This window comes from Silene latifolia, chromosome X (genome assembly GCF_048544455.1).
Source record: "Silene latifolia isolate original U9 population chromosome X, ASM4854445v1, whole genome shotgun sequence".
Classification (NCBI taxonomy): Eukaryota; Viridiplantae; Streptophyta; class Magnoliopsida; order Caryophyllales; family Caryophyllaceae; genus Silene; species Silene latifolia.
This window is the reverse complement of record NC_133537.1, coordinates 291923306-291931611: the sequence shown is the minus strand read 5'-3', so window position 1 is coordinate 291931611 and position 8306 is coordinate 291923306. Positions and strand designations below refer to the sequence as shown.

The 8306-nt window shown below is 43.0% G+C and overlaps 1 non-coding gene across 1 annotated transcript; it reads right to left on the bottom strand.

Moving 5' to 3' along the window:
- Window positions 1-1005: 1005 nt before the first annotated feature.
- Window positions 1006-1112, bottom strand: LOC141624208 (small nucleolar RNA R71). Its single transcript, XR_012534018.1, has one exon. It is a non-coding gene; the product is annotated as a small nucleolar RNA R71 (small nucleolar RNA).
- Window positions 1113-8306: the final 7194 nt, after the last annotated feature.

Genomic DNA, 8306 nt, shown 5'->3' with positions numbered 1-8306 from the left:
TAGTGCCTTTTATCAATTGTTTACATCCCTTTTTAATCATCTTTCTTGTTTACTTTTATTGCTATTTAGTTTAGTGATCTTCTACTTCAAACCCCAAACTGTGACACCCCTAGACACCGCTACTTACAATTAAAAATCTTACTTCAATACGCGTCCCTTGGGATCCGACCTTTACTTGCCTCTTTACTAATTGTAGAGTTGTTTGTGAAGTTATAAATATTTTTTTTGGTCTAGGTGCTCCTAACGACAAGTAACCGAAAACTAAACCTCCAAGTGAGTACGACAAAAAATGGCGCCGTTGCCGGGAACGGTGTTAACTTGATTTAGATTTTCTTAGATTGTTATTAGTTGTGTCTTTGTTTACCTTGGGGAAGTAAAACTCCTCAAGGTTTGTTCTAATTATTTTCAAGTTGTTTGATATTTTCCAGGTCTAGAAGATCACAAGGTAACTTGTTACCCATTGATCACGAAATTGAAAGAACTTTGACAAACAATAGAAGACTTGCTAGAGGAACTTTGAGAGGTATTGTTGAGGTTGTAGATATTCAACCAAACACGATTGAGTTCGTCAACCCTTTTGCAAGAGAAGGTGAGGAGAACCCAACACAAAATCCAACACAAAATCAACCCACAATCCCTAAATTTTCATCACATTCCGTACCAACCGAGGAGAACCTACCCAATGGTACTCCCACACCACAACACTTAACTGGAAACTTCATTGCCAAATCCGCATTTATCCAATTAGTCGAAAGAAGCCAATTTGGGGGGATGCCTAGTGAAGACCCTCATTCTCACATGGAGCCTTTTTGTGACTATTGTGATGCGATTTCACAAACCGGTGTAACTCAAGACCAAATTTGATGGGTCTTATTCCCTTTTTCTCTAATTGGCACCGCAAAACAATGGTTGAAAGGCCTTGATAAGGCTACTCTCGGAATTGACTCTTGGAAGAAATTGGCTCTAGCTTTCTACAAAAAGTTCTACCCACTGGAAAAGACTAACATGCTAAGAGCTCAAATTAAGGGTTTTAAGCAAAGAGATGAAGAATCTTTGTATGAAGCTTGGGAGCGGTTCAAGGGAATTTGTCGCTCATGTCCTCATCATGGACTTAGAGAGTGGTTCTTGGTTCAACAATTTTGGAATGGTCTTTATGAAGACTCAAGAAACATTCTCTTCAAGAAACATTCTCAACATGGGATCAAATGGTATGTTCACCGAAGTTGACGATAATCAAACTTGGAACATGATTGAGGAAATGGCGGTCCATAATTCACAATATAGTAGACCTCGCAAGGCTACTAGAGGAGGAAAGCATGAAGTGGACTCTATTACTCAATTGGGTGCTCATCTTAGTGCTCACATTGATATCATCAATTTGAAGTTCGAAAAAGCTATGGCTAGACTTGAAGAAGCCTCAAAATCACCAAAGCATCATGTTAATGCCATGACGGCATCTTCATCAATTCCAAGTGGGATATGTGAGAATTGTGGAACTTTGGGACATGACCAAAGTGAATGTAGGGGAACAAATGAACAAGTGAATGCTTTTCAAGCATACAAGAGTGGTACCCCTTATTCCAATTATTACAATGAAAACACCAAATTCCACCCAAATCTCTCATACAAAAGCCAAAATGTTCAAAACCCTCAACCAACATACACCCCACCTCCCATGAGAAACCAAAATCAAAGACCCTTTTACATCCAAAACCAAGGTTACCAAAACCAAACTCCATACAATCAACAAAATGACCAAGGTTTTGATATTCAAAAAGCGGTCCTCCAAATGCAAAAGAATCAACAAGAGTTTTTCACTCAAATGCAAAAGGATAGTCAAGCAAAGGACATCACCATCAACAACATCCTAGCCCACACCAAAATGTTGGAAACCCAATTGACTCAATTAGCATCTTCAAGTTCTCAAAGACAAAAGGGGCAATTACCACCTCAAAGTAATCCCCCAAGACATGAAACGGTTAGTGTCATCCACTTGAGGAGTGGTACGAGATATGAAGGACCAAAGAAGCAAGTTGAGGATGAAGTTGTGGAAGCTAGTGACAAAGAAGAAGTTGTGCAAAACTCCAAGGATGGAGAACCAACAAAGGAAGAATTTTCAAAGAAAAGTGAAGACAAGGCCAAGGAGGAGGAACCCATTGTGATTAGACTTCCTTTTCCAAGTCGTCAAGCTAAGCCCAAATTTGATGACCAACTTGGAAAATTTATGGAAATTGTGAAGAATTTGGAAGTCTCGATTCCTTTCACAGAATTAATCAATCACGTGCCGGCCTATGCGAAGTACATGAAGGACATCCTTGCAAAAAAGAAGTCGATCCGGAAGCTTGAAACCATCGCCTTCACTAAGGTGAGTAGTGCAATCCTTCAAGGGAGTTCACCTCCGAAACTTAAAGATCCGGGAAGCTTCTCAATACCGTGTACCATTGGCGACACCACGATTAACAAGGCCTTATGTGATCTAGGGGCTAGTGTGAGTGTTATGCCGTATTCGGTGAGTAAAAGGTTAGGGACGGGAGAGCTTAAATGTACCAACATCACACTAAAAATGGCCGATAGATCGATGAAGACACCATTAGGGATATGGGAAGATGTTCCCGTAAGAGTTGGGAAATTTTTCATCCCGGTGGACTTTGTCATTGTTGACATGGAAGAAGACTCCAATATTCCAATCATTCAAGGTAGACCTTTCTTACACACCGCGGGTGCGGTGATAGATGTGAAACATGGAGAGCTTACTCTAGAAGTGGGAGATGAGAGCATAACTTTCAATCTTGATAAAACCATGAGAGCTCCCCGTTTGCATGGACCATGCTTTATGGTTGATCACTATAGCCGGAAGGATGATGGGAAGAAGTCGGAATTCCAATGGAAAAAGAAAGTTGATGATGCTCCATTAAAAGAGCAAGAGAATAGCAACAAAGAGAGCTTGAAAAGCTCACCCATGACAAGTGAAGAGGATGGCCTCATTGGCCAAATCAAGAAAGGAGGAGAGTTGTCTCTATCAACTCAAGAGATTTTTAATGATCAAGTAGGCGAAGTTTGCGGTATTTGGGATGATGAGTTTGAAGGGATTTTCAATCCCTATATTGACAACGCTATCGATCAAGACCATCATGAAGGACAACAAGTGCAAAGATCTATTGAGGATCTTTATCATGATAATGAACATGCTTTCGACTACTTCTTCAAGGTGTTGGGTAACATCAACAACACCTTGAACATGCCCCCATGACATCTCACTAAGGATGAGAGTTTGGTGGAGTCCTCTCCAAACCACCATTTGTAAATATTCTAACTCCCTAACTTGCATTTTAATTCTTACATTGCATTTTCGTCATTTTTGGATTTTTGTGCCTTGATCAAGATATTCATTATTTTTGAGAGAAGTGAGGGAGGGACTAATGATTTTATTCATGTGTAGTGCTTTAATTTAGTGTGGGGATAACAATTGCTTAGGCTATTCATGCCTTTGTAGTGCCCCTACAATGTAGAACACGAGATTTGAAGAATGGAAATGAAACGGGTTATGCAGTGCATGGATGGACCTGAATCCGTGTTGTCCAAGAGGAATCCGAGCGGCTTAAGGGTAATCCGCTCGTCTTGCAGGAATCCGAGCGTCTGAGGAGGAATCCGTTCGTCCTGTTGAGCTGCAAAAATCAAAAATTTGGTCTGTAACGGAATCCGAGCGTCCCACCTGAGAAGACGCTCGTCAGATTCTGGACGCTCGTCTTAAGGAGAATCCGCTCGTCTTTTTGCTGCAACACTTTAAGAAAAGTTCCTGTAAGAGAATTCGCTCGTCTTTTTGAAAAGACGCTTGTTTTGGTATTTTTTACCGAATTGATTGATTAGGGTCAATGCGGTCTTACTCGTTGGTTGATCGTATGATTGTTCGTATGTTGATAAGTAAATAGAGAAATAAAATACGTAATGTAAATTGACACGTAAGATTTGGTGACGCGGAAAACCCAATGTGGGAACAACCGCGGGAGGGACGGTACCCTGCCAAATATCGCACTATACTTGAATAGGAGGATGATTACAATTGAAACGTAAAGCTAATACTGCTGGCGCAAGGTGTCAGGCCTGCAAGATCTTGGACGGATGTATATTTGGGTATATTAATATGTTAATGCCTTGGCGTAAGTATGTGTGTGGATGCGTTGTTGAATGTCCTTCTTGATTTGCTTCCTTGGCTATTTATAGGGTGAGAACCCTTGATATGTCCTACTTTGATTATGGAAAGGGGATATAATTTCCATAAGAACTCTTTCCATACTTGCCCGCCTTCCCCAATTCTCCCTGATCTCCCTAACTTCTCCCTAACTTGTCTTTCCATAATCCGGACGTCTCCTCTGTTGGGCCCCTGGTCTTCTTTCAGCCCGTTCCCCCCTTTCCTAATCACGGGCTTCCTTCCTCCTTATCACTCCTCCCATAGCCTTTTATTTTATTAAGTGGGCCTTCCTTATTATGCTATTTTTAGCCCAACCAGTTTGCCCCAAATTTCTTGTGAGGTACGCTTCGAGGTGTCGAGCAAGGAATTTACGTAATCGAATGCTAAAAAACCCTAAGCCGTCATTTACACTTCTTTTCATGCAACTTCATCATTTCAGCCGCCCATTTCCTCTTTACTCGCACCCTACTCCCTCTCTCTTCCTTTATAATCTCAACCTCCACCTTCCACTTCCATTAATCCCAAATTATTTCAAAAACTCTCCCTCTCTCTAAACCCTCAACTTCCCTCTTCTTTCATCTTGCCGGCTTCACTGTTCCACTCCCCTCCGTCTCTTTCACCAGGTATTCTTCCCTTTTTCTCCTTTAATTTCCATTTTCTCTTTTCCACCATGGGTAAAACCCGATCAACCTCCGCACACTGCTTTGACAACCTTGACCCAACCTTTCCTTCTCGGGGACTCTTTAAGTATCCCCACGATCGCGACTCTGCTTTGATCTGCTGGCGACATTCCCACGGTCAAGGGTTTGCTTGGTCTTGGTGACGGGGTGGATATTGCCATCCCTGAACCGGGTCAGAAAGCCGACGCCCTTCGTCCCGGATGGGTATGTTTTTATTTGTACCCGTTTAAATATGGCCTCCGTTTTCCTTTTCCCAAACTCATCCAAGACTTCATCTTTACGAATAACTTTGCCATGGCACAAATTTATACTGCCATCTGGAGGGTTCTTCTTTACTCCCTGGCCGCCGGTCAGAACACTGGTAACTCTATCATTCTGGGCGATCTAGCCCATATGTACAACATCAGGTCCCTGGGTAGGGGTCAATTCTCATTCCGGGGCCGTGGAGAGGCTCCCTTCAGACACGTGTCCAAATCCCGTGATGAGAAATGGTTTGAGGACTTCTTCTTTGTGAGGAAGGACTCCATCCAGCCTCATGCCGATTACATCTTCGAGAAATAGGTTATAACTTCGAGTAAGTAGCCTTCCTGTCACCTGATTTATTTTATCTCGCTGCTTACTAGCTTACTTCATCGTCTTCGTGCAGGCCCCTGTGACCTGACCCGCATTGGTGCCAAGATCCCTGCCTGTAGCAAATTGTTCAGTATCTCTGAATCTGAGAGAAAGTTCCCAGACATGCTCCCTGGTTTTTCATCTGCTTCCTCCTCCAACCCTCTTAGTCGGCTCACAGTATGTCTTCTGGTAAGACTTCCACAACCATTTTAATTTGCATGCTATTTCTCCTGATGTTTTAAGTATCCTGATGCCTGAGATGATGTCTGCTCGCAGGCTCCAAAGTTGATCCTTTAGAAATCATCCTCCAAAGTGCCAAAAGGAAGAGGTCTTCTGCCAGTCCTGACGTGGCATCCGCCTCTAAGAGGAACGCTCCTGCTGCCTCTTTCCAGACTCCTCCTACGTACTCCAGTTCTGCTGTACCTGAGCCCTTAGAGGTTGACCCATTGTCTCGCCATCCGCCTACTCCTCCTGTCAGTCCTCGTGCTTCATCTAGCGGAGGTATTACTGCTCATTTCCCAGAGGGTTTTGGGAATGTGGACAAGGTACCCTATTGGCCGGTGATTGACCAGCTGCTCTTCCCTCCTCTAAAGGAGGCGTTCTCAGAGTTCTCCCCAGAGGAGATGGCTGAGAATGATGTGCACAACGCCTTCATGGTGAATGCTCTTCATCTTCTACCTATTTGTTTATTTTTGTTTTATATTCTGCCCTTTGACTTACTTGCTGACTTCTGACTTCCTTGCCCCAGACCCTCCAATCTGTGCTCTACAATAGGAAGATGATCAACATAGTGCAGACCACCAGTCGTGCCACCAATGCCAAAAACCAGGAGCTGAAGGGGACAATTGCCGACTTGACGCATCAGCGGTCTGATCTGAAAGAACGCGTGGTGGAGTTAAAGGCTGAGCTTGCTGTCACCAAGAAGAGGTTGAAGGAAGGGGCTGATCAAATGGCTCGCACTCAAGAGGTGTGCAGCACTTTCTCTGACTCCCTCAAGCGCTCTGATGAGAAGATCAGCGAGCTGATCTCCCTAGCCACCAATGTTGTTGCCTATGCTACCTGGCGGAGAAAAATCAGCAGGATGCGCGCTGCTCTTGAGGAGGCTCCCACCCAGCAGGCTATAGAGGAGGAAGAGAAACAGCTGGAGATGCTCTACCCCACCCAACCCGATCTGAGTGCGCTGATGCCTAAAGTTGGGGAGGTGAATTCTCCTGTATTGGCTGAGCAAGATGCTAGGGGTTACGCTGGAATGTCCCAGGATGCTGCTGAAGTAGCTCAGGAAACTATGACAGCTGAGGATGTGCAAGCTGGCGCGGTACCTGAAACAGGAGGTCAGCAGGCAAAAGAGGTGCCAGAGGTGGAAGTCATTAATGTGACCAATAATTAAGTTGTTTTTTTTAGACGAACGTTTTGGCAGTCTGGCTCAGAGGTGGCAGACTTGTAAGTTTTAAACTTTTTCTGGCTGTTCCGCCAAGGTGGCGGTTAAAACTCAGGGGCCGTATTTTGGCCATATTTTGGAATATCCTTGTCGCGGTTTTGGCAAGGTTTAATTTATATCTTGTGCTTTATTTCTTAGGTTTCCTTAGTTTAGGAAACTGCTGTGTCACTGTCGGTGATTTAGCGAGTCCCGTCGTCCTGAAAAAGGCCGACTTTCTGACTCAGCTAGCTGCCGTGTCAGCCTGATAACTGATTTAGGCATATGGAATCAGAATTGTTAGTTATATAGCCATCGCCAGTCAAAGTGTTGTGAAATTTCTCATACCACTGTTTAGGTGCTTGTTTCAGACCATAAAGTGATTTTCTCAGTTTACACACCTTACTCTCTTGACCCTTTACCACAAACCCCCCGGGTTGCAACATATAGATCTCTTCATTTAGGTCACCATTCAAAAAAGCAGTTTTTACATCCATTTGATGTACTACAAGATCATGAATAGCAGCCAAAGCAACAAGAGTTCTAATGGTGGAAATTTTAGTCACAAGTGAGTAAGTATCAAAATAGTCAATATCTTTCTTTTGTGTAAACCCCCTCACCACAAGTCTGGCCTTGAACCTTTCTATTGTTCCATCAGGTCTCATTTTCTTTTTAAATATCCATTTGCTACTAATGGGTTTACTACCTTTAGGCAAATCAGTTAACTCCCAAGTCTGATTAGAAACAATAGAATCTAGTTCATTTTTAATAGCTTCTTTCCAAAAAACAACATCTATAGATCTCATAGCCTCATCATATGTTTTGGATCATCTTCTATTAAAAAGCGTAAAACAAGCTCATCAAAAGCACAAATATCACTGCGTTTTCGGATAAATGAAGTCTAATAGCATCGATTCGATGAAATCACTCCCCGTAGCTCTTTTCAATTACGGGCCTTTTACTCCTTCTTGGTTCAACTGCATGATCCACAGAAGTACTAGTACTCGCATGCGTAGAATCGCGTCAATAGGGTTAACAGCACGATGAGAAACAACAGGGGCATCGGGTAGTGATCTTTGTTTCCTTCTTCAAAGGAAATACACTCAAAAAAACTCAAAGATCTCTAGCCTCGGATATAGACTTGTCACTTAAAGACATGAACCTATAAGCGTAATCTGTTTTGAGCATAACCAATGAAAACGCAATCATAAGTCTTAGGTCCAATGGTTGGCCTCCTAAAGCTAGGTAAGCCTACTTTAGCCAAACACCCCCACACTTTAAGGTAACTTAAGTTAGGAGAGTAACCTTTCCACATCTCATAGGGTGTCTTGTCTAGTTTCTTATGAGGTACCCCGTTAAGAATATGACAAGTTTGAAAGCACCGCTTCCCCCACATATCATCGAAAGGCGA